The sequence below is a fragment of the Alexandromys fortis genome, unplaced genomic scaffold (assembly GCF_014885135.2).
Source record: "Alexandromys fortis isolate MF-2015 unplaced genomic scaffold, M_Fortis_MF-2015_v1.1 scaffold_205, whole genome shotgun sequence".
NCBI classification, from domain to species: Eukaryota; Metazoa; Chordata; class Mammalia; order Rodentia; family Cricetidae; genus Alexandromys; species Alexandromys fortis.
In genome coordinates, this window is record NW_026068107.1 from 1,275,377 (window position 1) to 1,286,642 (window position 11,266).

Genomic DNA, 11,266 nt, shown 5'->3' on the forward strand with positions numbered 1-11,266 from the left:
AATTTTGTAGAGGATTTGAAGGGATAAGTTCATACTTGAGAGGGAGAGATTCTTTGTAGGTATATACACTTAAGATAAAGGAGCACATGGATTGAATGTTGTAAAATTTGTTGAGTTCGTATAAGAAGTTATTTGTATAAAAAAGAGGACTAATGACACATCAAAATGTTGCAAAATAGCACCAATCTAGTAGTCTCTTATCTTAATGAGAAGTATTTCTGGAAAAAGAAAGAGCTAATGGACTTAGTATTTTGGCATGCTGAAGGCAAGCAATGTACTGCACAGCAAAATTCCATCAAAATGACAAGGGAGTGTTTGTGCTAGAATCGTCTCTGCTTTGCTACAATTATTAGGAAATATTGGTGATTATCATTTAATTCTTTTATGTTTTCCAAATTTCCCAGTTTCTTTAATGAAAATGGATTTTTTATTATCAGCTAATGAAAACTGATTATTTTTATTACCAGAGTGTAAAATTAAACAGTAGTTACTACTTTAAAAGATGACTTTTATTTAGTTATTTTCTAAATCAAAACATTTCTTTTGTACACATGTCACCACACAGTGACACAAATATCAATACAGAAAACATGATGAAAAATATTATTTGAAACAAGCTATATGTGACATGATTAGGGCTTGTCATCATGGCTCATAAAAACAGATGTTTCTGCCTTGAAATACACTCAAGCTGATGAAAGTGGATGGGATGCTCCTGGACAGAAACGAATATAAAGACCTGGGGACAGTTAAACCCAACAAAACTATATCCAACTGGAATAGATTAGAACCCCAGGGGCTGAGCCAAAATCATATCCTTTGGGATAAGAGAATTAATTGATCCCTTGTTCCACTCTCCTGTGACATTCTTTTCCCTGAAGGCCTTTTTTTTCTTCTTTTCTCAAGCAGCAACCTTTCCTGGAAGAGGGTATCTGTTAGTTCAGCAAGCTACTCTAAATGTTAAAAACTCACTCATGTGTGTTTTTTTTCACACATAGAAAAAATATCATCATATAATGTTGAGTTTTAAAGTTCAGATAATTCTCTATTTTTTCCCATTTGGACACAAAAACCCCAAAATTCTCAGTTTTATTCTTTACCTGTCCCCATTGGGTCATAAAGAGGATTTCCCTTCTCCCTTCTTTTGTGGCGGTTCAAATATAGCTAAAGGGAACTTTTCTCAAACTTATTTGGAAAAGAGAAAAAGTCAGTATTTGGCCTCAGGTCAAACAGAGAATATTTTAACTAAAATGTAGGATGGTTAATGCAGTTATGAGTGACTGTAAATGGAATTGTAATGGAAAAGATATTTGCATTTTCAGCTATACCACTTGCTACTGAGAGTGCTGGCACTTTGTCATAAGTGTGTACATGCACAGTAAGATTTTAAAGCAGAAAGTGGGAAAATTGGAATAAAGATTTATTTTTGCATATATCTGCCTTTCTTATTAAGCAGCAAGCATAATGCTTTGCCTAATGATGTGAGAATGTGCTTTATTCTTCCTTTTCTTTCCCCAAATGCCTGGACCTAACACCAACTAACATGCAAAAATCAGGATTTATTCTCCCTCTTCTAGATTCCCAGTGTCAGAGAAGACTGTCATTAGTATTTAGAACACTGTCAATGGGAAGAAACTGCTAACTGTCCCCTCTTGTTAGTTACAGAGATTGACTCTCAATATGAAGTTAGATCAACATTATAAGCAAAGGCATCAAGTTAGGAATATTCTGCCTAAAACTAACCTTGGAGTTTTCATATATATATATATATATATATATATATATATATTATATCTCAGCTGCAGTTTTCCCTCCCTCCTCTCCTCCCAGTTCTTCCCCACTCTGTTCACAACCCTAATCCACTCCTGCTCCTTCTCTGTTTAGGAAAGGGCAGGTTTCTCATGAGTATCAACAAAACTTGGCATATCAAGTTGCAGCAAGACTAAGCACCTCCACATGTATTAAGGCTGGGCAAGGTGACCCAGTATGGGGAGAAGGGTACAAAAAGCCAGTGAAAGAGTTGCAGACCCACAGCCAAACATTAGGCGGGGTTCAGGGGAATCCTGCAGAAGAGGTGGAGAAAGGATTATAGAAGTCAGAGGGGTCAAGGACACCAAAAAAAAAAAAAAAAAAAAAAAAAAACTCACAGAATCAATTAACCTGGGCTCTTAAGGGCACACAGAGACTGAACTAACAACCAAGGAGCCTGCAGGGGACTGACCAAAGCACTTTGCATATATGTGACAATTTTCTAGCTTGATCCTCTTGTGGGACACCTAACAGAGGTAGCAGGGACTGTCTCTGACTCTTTTACTGGTCTTGAGAGTTTTAAGGTCTGAATGTAAATCGTGTGTATGTTGTATCCTAGCAGAACAAACACTAGCAAGCCATTTACACATTTATTTTAATCTAGGGCTTTATATATTTGTCCTGATGGAAACCACAAGGCGCATTGAAGTCAAATAGGCCTTGATTCAAATCCCTTTTAAAAATACATTTTAATTAAAATAGGATGTTATCACTTCCCCCTTCCCTTTCCTCACTGTACTTGTAGGACCTTAGTTGTTTACTCCTTTAAATTCTTTTCCTTTGCATGTGGGCCTGCAGTGTCATCTCCCTTTGCAGGATTGTTGTGAGGATTTCGCAGGGAGCAGCACTTGTGATTAGTAGTAAACACTCGATGTCCTATTGCTAGTGCCACTACTACCCTACTTCTTTCGAGTGGCAATATTCTCCTGTCTGTGACAATAAGATGCTTTTACCACATCAAACCAACCAAAAGAGAGAATTTGCCAGTCAGTTTGGTAACAGTTGTTACTTAAACCAGTAAACCCAGAGAAGAGGTTGGGAGTGAAGAGAGTGTATCAATTCAGAGAGCTGTTTAGAAACATTTTTCCCTGTGTGCATGTCCGATATTCATGTTTTTTTTTCTTTTCTTTTTTTATTAGATTATTCTCTCATATGATATATCCTGGTCACAGTTCCCAACCCTTCTAATTTCTCCCAGTGCTTCCAACCTCCTCTCTCTCCCAGGTCCTTTTAGAACTTGAATGATATATAACAGACTGAGGGTTGCTTTTGCTTTGCCACTAAGCCCTTGGAGGGGAAGCCACAGCTAAAATTTGTCTTTAAACAGAAGGCAAGACACTGTGCATCACACACACAAAAAAATAATTGCTTTATTTTGTTGCAGCAAGATGTCAAAATCTCATACCTGTTTTATTATTCTGTCTGTCATTAACTACTATGGCCAGGAAGTTTAGGTCATGGTAATTTAGGGCCTGAATTTGAAAAGAGGCTTCCTGGATTTAAGGCCTCATTCTGCAACTTGATAGATGATTGATTTCAGAAAATCCATTTAACTTTGCTGCTCCATTTGTTAAATAGGGTTGATGATAATTGGACAATATCTACATAAACTTTAAAAAGGTGTGCTGACTGAGCTGACTTTTGTCAATTGCTCTGAGAAGCATCTGTCATCCATTAACACTTACGTCCACATTTGGTGAATAAAAATAGGGGAAAATACATGGAAAAGAATTGTTTTAAAGGCTGTACCTAGTGTGACATGTTATAGAGTTGTGTTCTTCAAACTCTCCTAATGCCGTGAGCTTTGAAGTTCTCTAAAATATCTAATAGAGAACATATAGTGTATTATGAAATATGTTATGCAAGCATATGCATGTGTACCTGCATATGTATGTGTGAACCCTCTTCTGTTTCCACTGAAAACACAAATAGAAGAATAAAGTATCTGAGCACATGGGTTCAAGAGGTATCTAAACTGTTTTTAAAACTTTTTCTGAATTAGCGAGGATTTAAAAGAAAGATGTTCCTGAGTTTTGCTTAAGGATTTGTTAATCATAGTATTTATAATATATTCCACTTTGTTGGCCATTTGCGTGGAGTCAAGTATATCCAGGTAAACACATGACACTACAGGTTAACAGCTTTTACTCTTCCTGGACCTGATCGCTGTGAATGGGTAAGTACCATCAATACTAAGACATATGTACAGTAATTTAGCGTGTTTGGTAAGAGTAGGATTTAGGTTTATCTTTAGTTTCCATGTGAGAACATCCCATCCTTGTCTGAAAAGCATATAGGAACTGACCAATGGATTAAGCTAGTGGGAATGATACAGCACGTTTTCTTGTGTGGAACTGTGCAGCTGCAGGAAGGCTGGTGCAATGTCTTTGGTAGAAATCAAATCTATAGGCATCCTCCTGAATATTAACCTTCATCAGGCGATGAAAGGAGACAGAGACAGAGACCCACATTGGAGCACCGGACTGAAATCTCAAGGTCCAAATCAGGAGCACAAGGAGAGAGAGCACGAGCAAGGAACTCAGGACCGCGAGGGGTGCACCCACACACTGAGACAATGGGGATGTCCTATTGGGAACTCACCAAGGCCAGCTGGCCTGGGTCTGAAAAAGCCTGGGTTAAAACCGGTCTCGCTGAACATAGTGGACAATGAGGACTACTGAGACCCCAAGAACAATGCTAATGGGTTTTTGATCCTACTGCACCTATTGGTTTTGTGGGAGCCTAGGCAGTTTGGATGCTCACTTTACTAGACCTGGATGGAGGTGGGTGGTCCTTGGACTTCCCACAGGGCAGGGAACCCTGATTGCTCTTTGGGCTGACGAGGGAGGGGGACTTGATTGGGGGAGGGGTAGGGAAAGGGGAGGCGGCGGTGGGGAGGAGACAGAAATCTTTAATTAATTAATAAAGAAATAAATAAATTTAAAAAAGAAAGTACTTACATCAAGTGTAAGAATCTTAAAGAACTTTGCTTTCCATATTTCCCTGAAAATCGTTGGCCTCAGTGACTTATCATGTTTAATTATTCCAAGGCTTTATTTCTAAATGTCTAGTGACTTTCTAAGGAAAACCATTTCAAAGCTTGAAGAATTGAAAAGGAAAAGTATAGAAATTCTATTTTCTCTTTCCCTCCACCGTGCCTATTCATATCATTGAATTTTGTACACTTTTTAAATGTTATGACATCATCATTGTTGGACATGTGTTATGTACTGGACACTGTTTTAAGTATTTGTCATACATTTTATTTGTTTGAGACAAGGTTTCTTTGTATAACAGCCCTGGCTGTGCAGAACTCGCTCTGTAGATCAGGCTGGTCTCAAACTCACAGAGATCTGCCTGCCTCTGCCTTTCAAGTGTTGGAATTAAAGGTGTGTGCCACCACCACCTGGCTTAGCATGCATTCAATTTTGACCTTAACCCTGTGGATTTCTTTCTCATTGGTGCATAAAAGTTAAAAATGCCTAGTAAATGGTATAGCTTGCTTTTCCAACTATGGATGTGCATCTAGAATACACAAAGGTAGCCATGGTGCTATCAACTATCAATCTTAAAAGATGTATTATTCTAATGGTAAGGTATTTGTTTGCTTACACCAATCATCCATGAGGTGATAATTTTGTAGCCAAAGATAACCTTGGTTTATAAGGTGAACTGATCATTTCTTGGAGTGTGGGCTATTGATTCAGGGTTTACATGGTTTGATATTAAGTCGGTGACCTTGACATGAAAGCTTTGGATGGAGAATATTTATTTGACAAGTATACTTTTTTTTCCCCCTTCGGTCTATCCAAGATTTATCAGCAAGTTACTCTGATGTAAGATGCATTTTGTATTTTTTTTTTTCTGAAAACCTAGTACACTTCAGGAAAATAGAACCAGTGAATTTCTGAGGGCTGTTCATCAGGTGGGACATTAGATGCTGATTTGTCACTAACTGACTGGCAGGCTCTCTACTTTGCCATTTCAAAGCATGGCAGGACTTCAAAGCTTTGTTTGTGGTTGGAGTGTGCCTGGAAGTTGATTCATGTTCTTATTGCAATTCTTTAATATTGCACTTTGGCATAATGTCTTTGACTACAAGAGATATTTTCTAATGTCCTTGTTTTAATTTAGAAACAACCAAACTGTGTTTCCAACTTATCTCCAAAACGAAAAATAAATGCACTTAGAAAGGCTGTGGGTTCTAATGGAAATGCTTACATTCTCATGAAGAATAAAGTTTTTAACACCTTGCCACTCAGTAAAATAATATTTGTCTCATTTAAAACAACAGCAAACATCTGCTTACAAAGAGCATATTCATTATCTTTTGGCTTTCTATTCAGCTGGGAGTGAAGCTTCATATAACACAAGAAAAATAAGAGAAACCATATATTTTCATTTGGAAATTATTTTGTAAGCATCACGTATCCTAGAATACAAACGACAAACACCACCCAACCTACCAGGTTGTCAAGATTTTGAAGTCAGGGATTATGATGCCTCCAGAAGTTCTTTTATTATACGGGATTGTTTTGGCTATTTTTTTTAAATAATTTTTTTTTGCTTTTCCACATGAAGTTAAGTACCATTCTTTTGAGGTCTGTGGAGAATTTTTCTGGGATTTTGATGGGCATTGCATTGAATCTGTAGATTGCTTTGGTAAGATTGCCATTTTTATGATTTTAATTCCACCTTCCCAAGATTATGGGAGATCTTTCCACTTTCTGGTGTCTTCTTCAATTTCTTTTTTTCAAAGATTTAAACTTCTTGTCATACAAGTCTTCCACTTGTTTGGTTAGAGTTACTCTGAGATATTTTATGCTATTTGTGGGTATTGTGAAGGGTGATGTTTCTCTGATTTCTTTCTCAGCCCATTTATCATCTGTGCAAAGGAAGGCTACTGATTTTTTTGAGTTAATCTTGTATCCTGCTACATTACTGAAAAGTGTTTATGAGTTGTAGAAGTTCCTTGGTAGAATTTTGGGGTCACTTATGTAAACTATCATATCATCACCAATAGTGAGAGTTTGACTTCTTTTCTGATTTGCATCCCCCTTGATCTCCATGTGTTTGTGGGCATTCTGGAATTAGTGTTGCTGTTGAATTCTAATTTTAAGCCATAGAGATTTGATAAGATACATGGTTTTTTTTCCATTTTTTTTTATCTGTTGAGGTTTGTTTTGTTATTTGAGTCTGTGGTAACTATTTCAGAAGGTTCCATGAGGAGCTGAGAAGAAGGTATATTCTTTTATGTTTGGATGGAATGTTTTATAAATGTCTGTTAAGTTTATTTGAGTCATAACATCTGTTAGTTCCCTTATTTCTCTGTTCATTTTTTGTCTGACTGACCTGTCTGGTGGTGAGAGTGGAGTGTTGATGTCTCCCACTATTAGTGTGTGTGATTTAATGTATTATTTAAGATTTAGAAGTGTTTCTTTTATATATGAGGGTGACCTTGTATTCGGGGCATAGATGTTTAGTGTTGAGATTTCCTCTTGATGGATTTTTCCTGTGACTAATATGAAATGTCCTTCTTTGTGTCTTTTGATTGATTTTAGTTTGAAGTCTATTTTGTTAGATATTAACCACACCCTAGGTCAGGATACCTTATTTGTACTCACTCTTTGAGTCAGACTTTTTGTCAATAACTTCGAAAGAGCAAGTGTAGGCTTAAATTCTTTTACCTCAGTCAAGGTGGAGCGGACCCAATTCTGTGGGACCCCACAGTCTCTGGAGATAGGACCTAGTTAAACTTCCAGAATTTGATTTTAACCACAATCTCAGATACTACCATGGCAAGGCCAATCCATTTAGTAGGCTACCAGAGACACTGTCTTGGAGAAAGTACTGTGGAAACTTTCATTTCATCAATTGGAGTGGTGTCTGGGGAGAAGCTCCCATATCACCTTCATGTACCTCTTCATTGGCTTTGCTGGTTCAGAGGGTTGTAACTCATCAGCTGGGTTAGCAGCAGCTTCTCTGTTTTCCCCACCTGCTCTCCTTCCCACAGCTTTCCTACTGTCCCCTTGGGACTCCTCTCTTAGGCCTCTGCAGGAGTCTGAAAAGCTGTTCCTGTAAGTAGAGAAATAGTTCAAAGGATTCTTCTTCTTAGCAGCATTTGATGATTCCACTCCTAAAAATAATCATGTTAACTTTTAAACTTATATAATTTGTAAAAAAAAATGTGTATACTTAAAATGTCCATCACGTTTTGAAGTATGTACACATTGTGGAATGACTGGGTTTTGCTTATTAACATCTGTCCCACCTCAAATACTTGCCTTTTTAGTGAGGATAATTATAACCTACTCTCAGTGATTTTCAAAACACAATGCACTGCTATTAACTATAGTTATCTTGTGCAAAAGATCCTTAACTCTTCCTAAATGAAAATAGGGAATGTTGTAATATCATCACCCAACTAGTCTTGCTGTGTCAACCCCATTCTCCTAACTGATTCTTTCCAGCAGAATTCTCTATAAAGAATATATTAAATGATGCTTCTCCCATAGTCACAAACACTTAGTGATTCCTTCCCTGTTCTCTTCGCAAAAGGTTTGAACTTAAAACGTTTTCATGATTTGGTCTGAAGTACTCTCATTCTCTTCAAATACCATATTTTTTCTGTTTGTATTTATCCCATACCTATGCCGAGTGTCTCTAGACTGGGATTGGTGGGTATTGAATTTTATTGTGGTGTTTTTTCTTGTCAAACTGAGTTAGAGATGATGGGGGTGGATTGTGATCTGGAGCAAAAGATGACAAACATTATGTACTGAATGAATTGGAGCTTCACCATTTCGGACTGTCCAATCAAGAGCACCAATAGCAAATTTGTTGAGAAACTGCATATTTTTAATTAAAATTATTCCGGGTCTCCAGAAATCATTCTTGTTTCCCAAGAAATGACCTCCTTGCTTCTGTTCTTGTTCTTCCTCTCTTCCCACTGCATCTTTGTTCAGGTCATTCTTGTTTTACTAGATCTTCACTAAATTTGTTCCAATTTCTTACCCAGGTTGCTGGGCACACTGTGGTGTAGTAGAGGAAGTACTAATATATGATTTAAACAATGCAATTTATTTCCCTGGTAGCAGCACTAACCAAGCATGTGGCAAAGTCAAATGGTTCATCTTCTGTGGGTCTTATCTGTAAAACTTAAGAGTTAAAAGGGCATAGATAGGCAAGGAAACTGAGAACAGGCTCTCTAAAATAGAATTGTATTCCTAGAAGACACTGCAAGGAGAGTGGGAAAGGGGGCATGGGGTCGATATTTAGGCAAAACCAGTATATCAAAGTGGATGGCTCTACTATAAACACCTAAACTATAAAACACCTAAACTATAGTCTGTTTATGAACCCCCAGCTTTGGGACCACCTCCCTTATTCCAGAAGGTTTGCAATAAAGCTGTTTTCTCCACAGGTTGGTGTTTTTTTCTTTCTCTACATTCAGGTGTTTTTTTTTTTTCTGTCCTTCCCATAGAACAAGTTAGGACATCCTGTAGACAATCATTAGTAACCCCCATTCCAAAATTGAGTGTTCATCCATTCATAAAATGAAGAGCTTGAATGATACCTTTCACATTTTTCCTTCCACTACTAATTTTCTGTGTCCTTTGACTCATATTTATCTTCATCATACATTAAGCATTGTTCAATCTATCAACAGCATTTTGCACATGGAGTACCTCAGATACCTGTTGATATGGCCAGGCAAGTTACTTTACACAATCTGACTTTTGCTAGAAATAACACCAGCTATTGACTGTGTAACAAGTTGTACTTAATCTAATAAATAGTTATAAAGAGGTTAGAAAAAAGTCAGTGACCCATTTGCTAAGGTCTCTTAATAAGACAAGGAAGTGCTAATATTAGATGAATATTTTAATGGGTGATTATTACTACCTCATTTGTAGAAATGACCATATAGACTTAATGGATGCAAAGAACATAATGATTTTGATTTTTGAAATGTATAACAATGTCTCTAACAAAGTAGAAATAATTACAGAAGAAAAATCACATAGCTTTATAATCCTATGATCTTAAACAGGCTGTTTGTCTTAAAGTTAGAAGTTTTGTAAGCTTCAGACGTGTTCAACTCACACTTGTTTTGATATAATAGTTCCCTTAGAGATTGGCTAGAATCACATCTATGCTATCCAGATGTTTATTCACAGCTGTGATTATACATTATGATGTACAGGCACAATGAAAGTACCTAGTTTGCATAATCTTTCCCAGATGCAGGGATTTCTTAAGCCTTCCTAAATTGTTGTCACTAAACCTGAGAAATCATGACTTGGCTTCTGTTTGAATCTCAGAATTGCCTCAGCTGTTAATTTGGTGAAGTCAATCATGTTACCAACTGATAATTCTCTAGTGTTTACATGGTAATTGAAATATTTGTATACTTGCCGAGGCACCGTGTCCAGTTTTTTCTTTTCTTTTAGTAAGAAATGTATTATCTATCTGATTGCTATGATACAATTTTCTTTTTGCCCAATGCCATCCTAATATGAAATAGAGAGGTGATCGAATTATCTTTAATGGAGACCCAGAGTCATAAAGATCTCGTTTTCTTCATTGTTGCTTGCTCTTAAAATAATTTAAGTGCTTCCCGCATGCTATGACCTTAGTTTAGAGAGTTAATAATAGCATAGCAGGCATACATGATTGTAACTTCTCCCTTCCTCGTGAGTGTCTGTGTGTCTGTGTGTGTGTGTGTGTGTGTGTGTGTGTGTGAGAGAGAGAGAGAGAGAGAGAAAGAGAGAGAGAGAGAGAGAGAGAGAGAGAGAGAGAGAGAACAGAGTGTTACATTATAGGGGAAGAAACACTGGGATGCAAAGATTGAAGAAATTAAGGTAAATGCCAAATTTAGATTTCAATTTGACATAGTCTTTCTCTAGGACCTATGCATTTAACCATATAGCTACAGTGGGAAAACTGGGTTTGAAAGGTAGGAAATACAAAATAAGCATCTGTGAAGGTACTAATCTGGGCCTACCAATCTGCTCCAATCACAGAACTCAGTTTTTATTGTGTGTTTTGACTGAAGAGACAATTCCTTTGCTAAAAATCTCAAGAACTTTTTAAAGTAGAGGCATTCTTTAAGGAAGCTAAAATGATGAAGATTGTTGAGAATTGGAACATAGTTATTGGAAACTTGATTTTAGTAAATGAACATTCTACATATTCTTCTATGCCAGAAACAGGAAGATACATACTGAATTGTTTACAGTAAGTTGAATTCTTATTCATGGACAGGAAAGTATATAGCCATGGTCTCTGGAATTATTAGGGAGGGATAAGATGCTATTGGGTATGGCAAAAGATGCTTTGCATACAATAAATAAATGCATTTCTGATTCAGAATTATTGTTATCATTAACAGTGATGTAGACGTATTTAAGAATTAAGGTTTTCCCTCAACAGATACAAAAACCAACCAAACAAA